Source organism: Andrena cerasifolii, unplaced genomic scaffold (assembly GCF_050908995.1).
Source record: "Andrena cerasifolii isolate SP2316 unplaced genomic scaffold, iyAndCera1_principal scaffold2493, whole genome shotgun sequence".
Taxonomy (NCBI): domain Eukaryota; kingdom Metazoa; phylum Arthropoda; class Insecta; order Hymenoptera; family Andrenidae; genus Andrena; species Andrena cerasifolii.
In genome coordinates this window covers 1-14,425 of record NW_027487385.1, presented here as the reverse complement: position 1 = coordinate 14,425, position 14,425 = coordinate 1, and the positions used below count along the sequence as shown (strand labels likewise).

General features: G+C 21.2%; 1 long non-coding RNA gene across 7 annotated transcripts; it reads right to left on the bottom strand.

Moving 5' to 3' along the window:
* Nucleotides 1–891: 891 nt before the first annotated feature.
* LOC143378305 (uncharacterized) lies at nucleotides 892–14,251 on the bottom strand. 7 transcript variants are annotated; one of them, XR_013088132.1, is made up of 3 exons: nucleotides 8,532–14,251; nucleotides 4,592–8,331; nucleotides 892–1,643 (listed from the first exon to the last, which is right to left on the bottom strand). It is a non-coding gene; the product is annotated as an uncharacterized LOC143378305 (long non-coding RNA). The 7 variants fall into 7 exon arrangements; XR_013088133.1 differs by lacking the exon at nucleotides 892–1,643 and having other exon boundaries at nucleotides 4,762–6,133; nucleotides 6,408–8,331; XR_013088134.1 differs by lacking the exon at nucleotides 892–1,643 and having other exon boundaries at nucleotides 4,762–7,123; nucleotides 7,325–8,331.
* Nucleotides 14,252–14,425: the final 174 nt, after the last annotated feature.

Genomic DNA, 14,425 nt, shown 5'->3' with positions numbered 1-14,425 from the left:
TTTGCCTATTTTTTTCTCTAAATTATTTACCTATTTTTGTCTATTTATTTACCTATTTTCTGTATTTATTTACCTCGTTTGTATTCTTTACTTCATACCTATTTTTCACTATTTCTTTATCTATTTTTTCTCTAATTTATTTACAAATTTTTTCTTTGTTTATTTACCTATTTTTTCCTCTAATTTATTTATCTATTTTTTTCTCTAATTTATTTACCTATTTTTCTCTATTTATTTATCTATTTTTTCTGTATTTATTTACCTACTTTGTTTTCTGTACTTCATTACCTATTTTTCTCTATTTATTTGCCTATTTTCTTCTCTAAATTATTTACCTATTTTTCTCTATTTATTTATCTATTTTTTCTGTATTTATTTACCTACTTTGTTTTCTCAACTTCATTACCTATTTTTCTCTATTTATTTACCTATTTTTTCTCCATTTATTTACCTCCTTTGTTTTCTCTATTTATTTACATTTTGTCCCTCTATTTATTTACCTATTTTTTTTAATTAGCTATATTTCTCTATTTATACACCTATTTTTCTCTAGTTTATTTACCTCTTTTTTCTGTATTTATTTACCTACTTTGTTTTATCTACTTCATTAACTATTTTTCTCTTGTTTATTTACCTATTTTTTCCTCTAATTTATATACCAATTTTTTATTTATCTTTTTTCCTTTGGTTTATTTACCTATTTTTCTCTATTTATACACCTATTTTTTCTCTACCTAATTTACCTATTTTTCTCTATTTATTTCCCTATTTTTTCTCTATTTATTTTCCTCTTTTGTTTTCTCTATTTATTTACCTATTTTTTCTCTATTTATTTTCCAATTTTTTCTCTATTCATTTACTTTTTTCTATTTATTTACCTCTTTCTTTCTCTAATTTATACACCTATATTTCTCTATTTATTTACCTATTTTTCTCTACCTATTTACCTCTTTTTCTCTATTTATTTACCTATTTTTTCTCTAGTTATTTACCTACTTTTTTCTCTAATTTATTTACCTCTTTTGTTTTCTCTATTTATTTACCTATTTTTCTCTAGATAATTTACCTATTTTTCTCTATTTATTTACCTATTTTTTCTCTATTTATTTTCCAATTTTTTCTTTATTCATTTACTTTTTTCTATTTATTTACCTCTTTCTTTCTCTAATTTATACACCTATATTTTCTCTACTTCATTACCTATTTTTCTCTATTTATTTGCCTATTTTTTTCTCTAAATTATTTACCTATTTTTGTCTATTTATTTACCTATTTTCTGTATTTATTTACCTCCTTTGTATTCTCTACTTCATTACCTATTTTTCACTATTTCTTTATCTATTTTTTTCTCTAATTTATTTACAAATTTTTCTCTGTTTATTTACCTATTTTTTCCTCTAATTTATTTATCTATTTTTTTCTCTAATTTATTTACCTATTTTTTCTCTATTTATTTACCTGCTTTGTTTTCTCTATTTATTTACCTTTTTTCCCTCTATTTATTTACCTATTTTTTTTAATTAGCTATTTTTCTCTATTTATACACCTATTTTTTTCTCTAGTTTATTTACCTCTTTTTTTCTGTATTTATTTACCTACTTTGTTTTCTCTACTTCATTACCTATTTTTCTCTGTTTATTTACCTATTTTTTCCTCTAATTTATTTACCTATTTTTTATTTACCTTTTTTCCTTTGGTTTATTTACCTATTTTTCTCTATTTATACACCTATTTTTTCTCTACCTAATTTACCTATTTTTCTGTATTTATTTACCTATTCGTTCTCTATTTATTTGCCTCTTTTGTTTTCTCTAATTATTTACCTATTTTTCTCTAGATAATTTACCTATTTTTTCTCTATTTATTTACCTATTTTTCCTCTATTTATTTTCGAATTTTTTCTCTATTCATTTACTTTTTTCTATTTATTTACCTCTTTTTTTCTCTAATTTATACACCTATATTTTCTCTATTTATTTACCTATTTTTCTCTATTTATTTACCTATTCTTTCTCTAGTCATTTACCTATATTTTCTCTCATTTATTTTCTATTTTTTCTCTGTTTATTTACCTATTTTTCCTTTAATTTCTTTACATATTTTTTTATTTACCTTTTTTTCTTTGATTTATTTAGCTATTTATCTCTATTTATACACCCATTTTTTCTCCAGATAATTTACCTATTTTTCTCTATTTATTTACCAATTTTTTCTCTAGTTATTTACCTCTTTTGTTTTCTCTATTTACTTACCTATTTTCTCTCTAGTTATTTACCTACTTTTTTCTCTAATTTATTTACCTCTTTTGTTTTCTCTATTTATTTACCTATTTTTCTCTAGATAATTTACCTATTTTTCTCTATTTATTTACCTATTTTTTCTCTATTTATTTTCCAATTTTTTCTCTATTCATTTACTTTTTTCTATTTATTTACCTCTTTCTTTCTCTAATTTATACACCTATATTTTCTCTACTTCATTACCTATTTTTCTCTATTTATTTGCCTATTTTTTTCTCTAAATTATTTACCTATTTTTGTCTATTTATTTACCTATTTTCTATATTTATTTACCTCGTTTGTATTCTCTACTTCATACCTATTTTTCACTATTTCTTTATCTATTTTTTTCTCTAATTTATTTACAAATTTTTTCTTTGTTTATTTACCTATTTTTTCCTCTAATTTATTTATCTATTTTTTTCTCTAATTTATTTACCTATTTTTCTCTATTTATTTATCTATTTTTTCTGTATTTATTTACCTACTTTGTTTTCTGTACTTCATTACCTATTTTTCTCTATTTATTTGCCTATTTTCTTCTCTAAATTATTTACCTATTTTTCTCTATTTATTTATCTCTTTTTTCTGTATTTATTTACCTACTTTGTTTTCTCAACTTCATTACCTATTTTTTCTCTATTTATTTACCTATTTTTCTCCATTTATTTACCTCCTTTGTTTTCTCTATTTATTTACATTTTGTCCCTCTATTTATTTACCTATTTTTTTTAATTAGCTATATTTCTCTATTTATACACCTATTTTTTCTCTAGTTTATTTACCTCTTTTTTCTGTATTTATTTACCTACTTTGTTTTATCTACTTCATTAACTATTTTTCTCTGTTTATTTACCTATTTTTTCCTCTAATTTATATACCAATTTTTTTATTTATCTTTTTTCCTTTGGTTTATTTACCTATTTTTCTCTATTTATACACCTATTTTTTCTCTACCTAATTTACCTATTTTTCTCTATTTATTTCCCTATTTTTTCTCTATTTATTTTCCTCTTTTGTTTTCTCTATTTATTTACCTATTTTTTCTCTATTTATTTTCCAATTTTTTCTCTATTCATTTACTTTTTTCTATTTATTTACCTCTTTCTTTCTCTAATTTATACACCTATATTTTCTCTATTTATTTACCTATTTTTCTCTATTTATACACCTATTTTTTCTCTACCTAATTTACCTATTTTTCTCTATTTATTTCCCAATTTTTTCTCTTTTATTTACCTCTTTTGTTTTCTCTATTTATTTTCCTATTTTTTCTCTATATATTTACCTATTTTCTCTCTCATTTATTTACGTATTTATTCTCTGTGTATTTACCTATTTTTTCTCTCATTTACTTACCTATTTCTTCTCTATTTAGTTACCCATTTTTTCCTCTAATTTATTCACCTATTTTTTTATTTACCTTTTTTTCCTTGATTTATTTAGCTATTTTTCTCTATTTATACACCTATTTTTTCTCTAGTTTATTTACCTATTTTTATCTATTTATTTTCCTATTTTTTCTCTATTTTATTTACCTATTTTCTTATGTACTTATTTACCTATTTTTCTCTATTTATTTGCCTCTTTTTTCTCTATTTATTTACCTATTTTTTCTCTATATATTTACCTATTTCTCTCTCTCATTTATTTACGTATTTTTCTCTATTTATTTACCTATTTTTCTCTACTTATTTACCTCTTTTTTCTCTATTTATTTACCTATTTTTTCTCTATTTATTTACCTCCTTTTTTTCTCTATTTATTTACATTCTTTCCCTCTATTTATTTACCTATTTTTTTTAATTAGCTATTTTTCTCTATTTATACACCTATTTTTTCTCTAGTTTATTTACCTCTTTTTTCTGTATTTATTTACCTACTTTGTTTTATCTACTTCATTAACTATTTTTCTCTGTTTATTTACCTATTTTTTCCTCTAATTTATATACCAATTTTTTTATTTATCTTTTTTTCTTTGGTTTATTTAGCTATTTTTCTGTATTTATACATTTTTTTCTCTAGTTTATTTACCTATTTTTTATCTATTTATTTACCTATTTTTTTTAATTAGCTATTTTTCTCTATTTATACCCCTATTTTTCTCTTGTTTATTTACCTCTTTTTTCTGTATTTATTTACCTACTTTGTTTTCTCTACTTCATTAACTATTTTTCTCTGTTTATTTACCTATTTTTTCTCTATTTATTTACCTCTTTTGTTTTCTCTATTTATTTACCTATTTTTCTCTCTCATTTATTTTCGTATTTTTTCTCTGTTTATTTACCTATTTTTCCCTTTAATTTATGTACCTATTTTTTATTTACCTTTTTTCCTTTGGTTTATTTACCTATTTTTCTCTATTTATACACCTATTTTTCTCTACCTAATTTACCTATTTTTCTCTATTTATTTCCCTATTTTTTCTCTATTTATTTACCTCTTTTGTTTTCTCTATTTATTTACCTATTTTTCTCTCTCATTTATTTTCGTATTTTTTCTCTGTTTATTTACCTATTTTTCCCTTTAATTTATTTACCTTTTTTTCTTTGATTTATTTAGCTATTTTTCTCTATTTATACACCTATTTTTTCTCCAGCTAATTTACCTATTTTTCTCTATTTATTTACCTATTTTTCTCTACTTATTTACCTCTTTTTCTCTATTTATTTACCTATTTTTTCTCTATTTATTTACCTCCTTTGTTTTCTCTATTTATTTACATTTTTTCCCTCTATTTATTTACCTATTTTTTTTAATTAACTATTTTTCTCTATTTATACACCTATTTTTTCTCTAGTTTATTTACCTCTTTTTTCTGTATTTATTTACCTACTTTGTTTTATCTACTTCATTAAATATTTTTCTCTGTTTATTTACCTATTTTTTCCTCTAATTTATATACCAATTTTATTATTTATCTTTTTTCCTTTGGTTTATTTACCTATTTTCTCTATTTATACACCTATTTCTTCTCTACCTAATTTACCTATTTTTCTCTATTTATTTCCCTATTTTTTCTCTATTTATTTTCCTCTTTTGTTTTCTATTTATTTACCTATTTTTTCTCTAGTTATTTACCTCTTTTTTCTGTATTTATTTACCTACTTTGTTTTATCTACTTCATTAACTATTTTTCTCTGTTTATTTACCTATTTTTTCCTCTAATTTATATACCAATTTTTTTATTTATCTTTTTTCCTTTGGTTTATTTACCTATTTTCTCTATTTATACACCTATTTCTTCTCTACCTAATTTACCTATTTTTCTCTATTTATTTCCCTATTTTTTCTCTATTTATTTTCCTCTTTTGTTTTCTATTTATTTACCTATTTTTTCTCTAGTTATTTACCTCTTTTTTCTGTATTTATTTACCTACTTTGTTTTATCTACTTCATTAACTATTTTTCTCTGTTTATTTACCTATTTTTTCCTCTAATTTATATACCAATTTTTTTATTTATCTTTTTTCCTTTGGTTTATTTACCTATTTTCTCTATTTATACACCTATTTCTTCTCTACCTAATTTACCTATTTTTCTCTATTTATTTCCCTATTTTTTCTCTATTTATTTTCCTCTTTTGTTTTCTCTATTTATTTACCTATTTTTTCTCTATTTATTTTCCAATTTTTTCTCTATTCATTTATTTTTTTCTATTTATTTACCTCTTTCTTTCTCTAATTTATACACCTATATTTTCTCTATTTATTTACCTATTTTTCTCTATTTATACACCTATTTTTTCTCTACCTAATTTACCTATTTTTCTCTATTTATTTCCCAATTTTTTCTCTTTTATTTACCTCTTTTGTTTTCTCTATTTATTTTCCTATTTTTATCTATATATTTACCTATTTTCTCTCTCATTTATTTACGTATTTATTCTCTGTGTATTTACCTATTTTTTTCTCTCATTTACTTACCTATTTCTTCTCTATTTAGTTACCCATTTTTTCCTCTAATTTATTCACCTATTTTTTATTTACCTTTTTTCCTTTGGTTTATTTACCTATTTTTCTCTATTTATACACCTATTTTTCTCTACCTAATTTACCTATTTTTCTCTATTTATTTCCCTATTTTGTCTGTATTTATTTACCTCTATTGTTTTCTCTATTTATTTACCTATTTTTCTCTCTCATTTATTTTCGTATTTTTTCTCTGTTTATTTACCTATTTTTCCCTTTAATTTATTTACCTATTTTTTATTTACCTTTTTTTCTTTGATTTGTTTAGCTATTTTTCTCTATTTATACACCTATTTTTTCTCCAGCTAATTTACCTATTTTTCTCTATTTATTTACCTATTTTTCTCTACTTATTTACCTCTTTTTTCTCTATTTATTTACCTATTTTTTCTCTATTTATTTACCTCCTTTGTTTTCTCTATTTATTTACATTTTTTCCCTCTATTTATTTACCTATTTTTTTTAATTAGCTATTCTTCTCTATTTATACACCTATTTTTTCTCTAGTTTATTTACCTCTTTTTTCTGTATTTATTTACCTACTTTGTTTTATCTACTTCATTAACTATTTTTCTCTGTTTATTTACCTATTTTTTCCTCTAATTTATATACCAATTTTTTTATTTATCTTTTTTTCTTTGGTTTATTTAGCTATTTTTCTGTATTTATACATTTTTTTCTCTAGTTTATTTACCTATTTTTTATCTATTTATTTACCTATTTTTTTTAATTAGCTATTTTTCTCTATTTATACACCTATTTTTCTCTTGTTTATTTACCTCTTTTTTCTGTATTTATTTACCTACTTTGTTTTCTCTACTTCATTAACTATTTTTCTCTGTTTATTTACCTATTTTTTCTCTATTTATTTACCTATTTTTCTCTCTCATTTATTTTCGTATTTTTTCTCTGTTTATTTACCTATTTTTCCCTTTAATTTATTTACCTATTTTTTATTTACCTTTTTTCCTTCGGTTTATTTACCTATTTTTCTCTATTTATACACCCATTTTTCTCTACCTAATTTACCTATTTTTCTCTATTTATTTCCCTATTTTTTCTCTATTTATTTACCTCTTTTGTTTTCTCTATTTATTTACCTATTTTTCTCTCTCATTTATTTTCGTATTTTTTCTCTGTTTATTTACCTATTTTTCCCTTTAATTTATTTACCTATTTTTTATTTACCTTTTTTTCTTTGATTTATTTAGCTATTTTTCTCTATTTATACACCTATTTTTTCTCCAGCTAATTTACCTATTTTTCTCTATTTATTTACCTATTTTTCTGTACTTATTTACCTCTTTTTCTCTATTTATTTACCTATTTTTTCTCTATTTATTTACCTCCTTTGTTTTCTCTATTTATTTACATTTTTTCCCTCTATTTATTTACCTATTTTTTTAATTAGCTATTTTTCTCTATTTATACACCTATTTTTTCTCTAGTTTATTTACCTCTTTTTTCTGTATTTATTTACCTACTTTGTTTTATCTACTTCATTAAATATTTTTCTCTGTTTATTTACCTATTTTTTCCTCTAATTTATATACCAATTTTTTTATTTATCTTTTTTCCTTTGGTTTATTTACCTATTTTCTCTATTTATACACCTATTTCTTCTCTACCTAATTTACCTATTTTTCTCTATTTATTTCCCTATTTTTTCTCTATTTATTTTCCTCTTTTGTTTTCTATTTATTTACCTATTTTTTCTCTAGTTATTTACCTCTTTTTTCTGTATTTATTTACCTACTTTGTTTTATCTACTTCATTAACTATTTTCTCTGTTTATTTACCTATTTTTTTCTCTGTTTATTTACCTATTTTTTCCTCTAATTTATTTATCTATTTTTTTCTCTAATTTATTTACCTATTTTTTCTCTATTTATTTACCTCCTTTGTTTTCTCTATTTATTTACCTTTTTTTCCCTCTATTTATTTACCTATTTTTTTTTTAATTAGCTATTTTTCTCTATTTATACACCTATTTTTTCTCTACCTAATTTACCTATTTTTCTCTATTTATTTCCCAATTTTTTCTCTTTTATTTACCTCTTTTGTTTTCTCTATTTATTTTCCTATTTTTTTATTTTCCTTTTTTCCCTTGATTTATTTAGCTATTTTTCTCTATTTATACACCTATTTTTTCTCTAGTTTATTTACCTATATTTATCTATTTATTTTCCTATTTTTTCTCTATTTTATTTACCTATTTTCTTATGTACTTATTTACCTATTTTTCTCTATTTATTTACCTCTTTTTTCTGTATTTATTTACCTATTTTTTCTCTATATATTTACCTATTTCTCTCTCTCATTTATTTACGTATTTTTCTCTATTTATTTACCTATTGTTTCTCTAGTTATTTACCTATATTTTCTCTCATTTATTTTCCTATTTTTTCTCTGTTTATTTACCTATTTTTTCCTCTAATTTATATACCTATTTTTTATTTACCTTTTTTCCTTTGGTTTATTTACCTATTTTTCTCTATTTATACACCTATTTTTCTCTACCTAATTTACCTATTTTTCTCTATTTATTTCCCTATTTTTTCTCTATTTATTTACCTCTTTTGTTTTCTCTATTTATTTACCTATTTTTCTCTCTCATTTATTTTCGTATTTTTTCTCTGTTTATTTACCTATTTTTCCCTTTTATTTATTTACCTATTTTTTATTTACCTTTTTTTCTTTGATTTATTTAGCTATTTTTCTCTATTTATACACCTATTTTTTCTCCAGCTAATTTACCTATTTTTCTCAATTTATTTACCTATTTTTCTCTACTTATTTACCTCTTTTTTCTCTATTTATTTACCTATTTTTTCTCTATTTATTTACCTCCTTTGTTTTCTCTATTTATTTACCTCCTTTGTTTTCTCTATTTATTTACATTTTTTCCCTCTATTTATTTACCTATTTTTTTTAATTAGCTATTTTTCTCTATTTATACACCTATTTTTTCTCTAGTTTATTTACCTCTTTTTTCTGTATTTATTTACCTACTTTGTTTTATCTACTTCATTAACTATTTTTCTCTGTTTATTTACCTATTTTTTCCTCTAATTTATATACCAATTTTTTTATTTATCTTTTTTCTTTGATTTATTTACCTATTTTTCTGTATGTATTTACCTATTTTTTCTCTATTTATTTACCTCTTTTGTTTTCGCTATTTATTTACCTTTTTTCTCTAGATAATTTACCTATTTTTTCTCTATTTATTTACATATTTTTTCTCTATTTATTTTCCAATTTTTTCTCTATTCATTAACTTTTTTCTATTTATTTACCTCTTTCTTTCTCTAATTTATACACCTATATTTTCTCTATTTATTTACCAATTTTTCTCTATTTACTTACCTATTGTTTCTCTAGTTATTTACCTATATTTTCTCTCATTTATTTTCCTATTTTTTCTCTGTTTAGTTACCTATTTTTTCCTCTAATTTATTTACCTATTTGTTTATTTACCTTTTTTCCTTTGGTTTATTTAGCTATTTTTCTGTATTTATACATTTTTTTTCTCAAGTTTATTTACCTATGTTTTATCTATTTATTTACCTATTTTTTTAATTAGCTATTTTTCTCTATTTATACACCTATTTTTCTCTCGTTTATTTACCTCTTTTTTCTGTATTTATTTACCTATTTTTTCTCTATATATTTACCTATTTTTCTCTCTCATTTATTTACGTATTTTTCTCTATTTATTTACCTATTGTTTCTCTAGTTATTTACCTATATTTTCTCTCATTTATTTTCCTATTTTTTCTCTGTTTATTTACCTATTTTTTCCTCTAATTTATATACCTATTTTTTATTTACCTTTTTTCCTTTGGTTTATTTACCTATTTTTCTCTATTTATACACCTATTTTTCTCTACCTAATTTACCTATTTTTCTCTATTTATTTCCCTATTTTTTCTCTATTTATTTACCTCTTTTGTTTTCTCTATTTATTTACCTATTTTTCTCTCTCATTTATTTTCGTATTTTTTCTCTGTTTATTTACCTATTTTTCCCTTTTATTTATTTACCTATTTTTTATTTACCTTTTTTTCTTTGATTTATTTAGCTATTTTTCTCTATTTATACACCTATTTTTTCTCCAGCTAATTTACCTATTTTTCTCAATTTATTTACCTATTTTTCTCTACTTATTTACCTTTTTTTCTCTATTTATTTACCTATTTTTTCTCTATTTATTTACCTCCTTTGTTTTCTCTATTTATTTACCTATTTTTCTCTCTCATTTATTTTCGTATTTTTTCTCTGTTTATTTACCTATTTTTCCCTTTTATTTATTTACCTATTTTTTATTTACCTTTTTTTCTTTGATTTATTTAGCTATTTTTCTCTATTTATACACCTATTTTTTCTCCAGCTAATTTACCTATTTTTCTCAATTTATTTACCTATTTTTCTCTACTTATTTACCTTTTTTTTCTCTATTTATTTACCTATTTTTTCTCTATTTATTTACCTCCTTTGTTTTCTCTATTTATTTACCTCCTTTGTTTTCTCTATTTATTTACATTTTTTCCCTCTATTTATTTACCTATTTTTTTTAATTAGCTATTTTTCTCTATTTATACACCTATTTTTTCTCTAGGTTATTTACCTCTTTTTTCTGTATTTATTTACCTACTTTGTTTTATCTACTTCATTAACTATTTTTCTCTGTTTATTTACCTATTTTTTCCTCTAATTTATATACCAATTTTTTTATTTATCTTTTTTCTTTGATTTATTTACCTATTTTTCTGTATTTATTTACCTATTTTTCTCTATTTATTTACCTCTTTTGTTTTCGCTATTTATTTACCTTTTTTTCTCTAGATAATTTACCTATTTTTTCTCTATTTATTTACATATTTTTTCTCTATTTATTTTCCAATTTTTTCTCTATTCATTAACTTTTTTCTATTTATTTACCTCTTTCTTTCTCTAATTTATACACCTATATTTTCTCTATTTATTTACCAATTTTTCTCTATTTATTTACCTATTGTTTCTCTAGTTATTTACCTATATTTTCTCTCATTTATTTTCCTATTTTTTCTCTGTTTAGTTACCTATTTTTTCCTCTAATTTATTTACCTATTTGTTTATTTACCTTTTTTCCTTTGGTTTATTTAGCTATTTTTCTGTATTTATACATTTTTTTCTCAAGTTTATTTACCTATGTTTTCTCTATTTATTTATCTATTTTTCTCTAGATAATTTACCTGTTTTTTCTCTATTTATTTGCCTATTTTTTCTCTATTTATTTTCCAATTTTTCTCTATTCATTTACTTTTTTCTATTTATTTACCTCTTTCTTTCTCTAATTTATACACCTATATTTTCTCTATTTATTTACCTATTTCTCTCTATTTATTTACCTATTGTTTCTCTAGTCATTTACCTATATTTTCTCTAGTTATTTTCCTATTTTTTCCTCTAATTTCTTTACCTATTTTTTTATTTACCTTTTTTTCTTTGATTTATTTAGCTATTTATCTCTATGTATACACCTATTTTTTCTCCAGATAATTTACATATTTTTTCTCTATTTATTTTCCTATTTTGTCTCTATTTGTTTACCTCATTTGTTTTCTCTACTTATTTACATATTTTTCTCTGTTTATTTACCTATTTTTCCCTATTTTATTTACCTATTTTTTCTCTATTTATTTACCTCTTTTGTTTTCTCTATTTATTTACCTTTTTTTTCTCTAGTTATTTACCTCTTTTTTCTGTATTTATTTACCTACTTTGTTTTCTCTACTTCATTACCTATTTTTCTCTATTTATTTGCCTATTTTTTTCTCTAAATTATTTACCTATTTTTCCCTATTTATTTACCTATTTTCTGTTTTTATTTACCTCCTTTGTATTCTCTACTTCATTACCTATATTTCACTATTTCTTTATCTATTTTTTTCTCTAATTTATTTACCTATGTTTTCTCTGTTTATTTACCTACTTTTTCTCTATTATATTTTCCTACTTTTTCCCTATTTATTTACCTATTTTTTCGCTAGATATTTACCTATTTTTTTCCCTCATTTATTTACCTATTTTTTCTCTGGTTACTTACCCATTTTTTCCTCTAATTTATTTACCTATTTTTTTATTTACCTTTTTCCCTTGATTTATTTAGCTATTTTTCTCTATTTATACACCTATTTTTTCTCTAGTTTATGTACCTATTTTTATCTATTTATTTGCCTATTTTTTTCTCTATTTTATTTACCTATTTTCTTATGTACTTATTTACCTCTTTTTCTCTATTTATTTACCTCTTTTTTCTCTATTTATTTACCTATTTTTCTGTATTTATTTACCTCCTTTGTTTTCTCTAATTATTTACCTTTTTTCCATCTATTTATTTACCTATTTTTTTAATTAGCTATTTTTCTCTATTTATACACCTATTTTTTCTCTACCTAATTTACCTATTTTTCTGTATTTATTTACCTATTTTTTCTCTATTTATTTACCTCTTTTGTTTTCTCTATTTATTTACCTATTTTTCTCTAGATAATTTACCTATTTTTTCTCTATTTATTTACCTACTTTTTCTCTATTTATTTACCTATTTTTCCCTATTTTATTTACCTATTTTTTCTCTATTTATTTACCTCTTTTGTTTTCTCTATTTACTTAACTATTTCTTCTCTTCTTATTTACCTATTTTTTTCTCTCATTTATTTACCTATTTTTTCTCTGTTTAGTTATCCATTTTTTCCTCTTATTTATTTACCTATTTTTTTATTTACCTTTTTTCCCTTGATTTATTTACCTATTTTTCTCTATTTATTTAGCTATTTTTCTCTATTTATACACCTATTTTTTCTCTAGTTTATTTACCTATTTTTATCTATTTATTTGCCTATTTTTCTCTATATATTTACCTATTTCTCTCTCTCATTTATTTACGTATTTTTCTGTTTATTTACCTATTTTTTCCTCTAACTTATTTACCTATTTTTTTATTTACCTTTTTTTCTTTGGTTTATTTACCTATTTTTGTCTATTTATTTACCTATTTTTTCTCTAGATATTTACCTATTTTTTCCTTTAATTTATTTACCTTTTTTTCTTTGATTTATTTAGCTATTTATCTATATTTATACACCTATTTTTTCTCTAGATAATTTACCTATTTTTTCTCTATTTATTTTCCTATTTTTCTCTATTTATTTACCTGTTTTCTTTTCTCTATTTATTTACCTATTTTTCTCTAGTTATTTACCTATTTTTTCCTCTAATTTATTTACCTATTTGTTTATTTACCTTTTTTCCTTTGGTTTATTTAGCTATTTTTCTGTATTTATACACTTTTTTCTCTAGTTTATTTATCTATTTTTTATCTATTTATTTACCTATTTTTTTTAATTAGCTATTTTTCTCTATTTATACACCTATTTTTCTCTTGTTTATTTACCTCTTTTTTCTGTATTTATTTACCTACTTTATTTTCTCTACTTCATTAACTATTTTTCTCTGTTTATTTACCTATTTTTTCCTCTAATTTATATACCAATTTTTTTATTTATCTTTTTTCCTTTGGTTTGTTTACCTATTTTTCTCTATTTATTTACCTATTGTTTCTCTAGTTATTTACCTATATTTTCTCTCATTTATTTTCCTATTTTTTCTCTGTTTATTTACCTATTTATTCCTCTAATTTATTTACCTATTTTTTTATTTACCTTTTTTCCTTTGGTTTATTTAGCTATTTTTCTGTATTTATACACTTTTTTTCTCTAGTTTATTTACCTATTTTTTATCTATTTATTTACCTATTTTTCTCTACTTATTTACCTCTTTTTTCTCTATTTATTTACCTATTTTTCTCTATTTATTTACCTCCTTTGTTTTCTCTATTTATTTACCTTTTTTCCATCTATTTATTTACCTATTTTTTTTAATTAGTTATTTTTCTCTATTTATACACCTATTGTTTCTCTAGTTTATTTACCTCTTTTTCTGTATTTATTTACCTACTTTTTTCTCTAATTTATACACCTATATTTTCTCTGGTTTATTTACCTATTTTTTCCTCTATTTATATACTTTCTATTTTTTTTATTAGCTATTTTTCTCTATTTATACACCTATTTTTCTCTACCTAATTTACCTATTTTTCTGTATTTATTTACCTATTTTTTTCTCTAT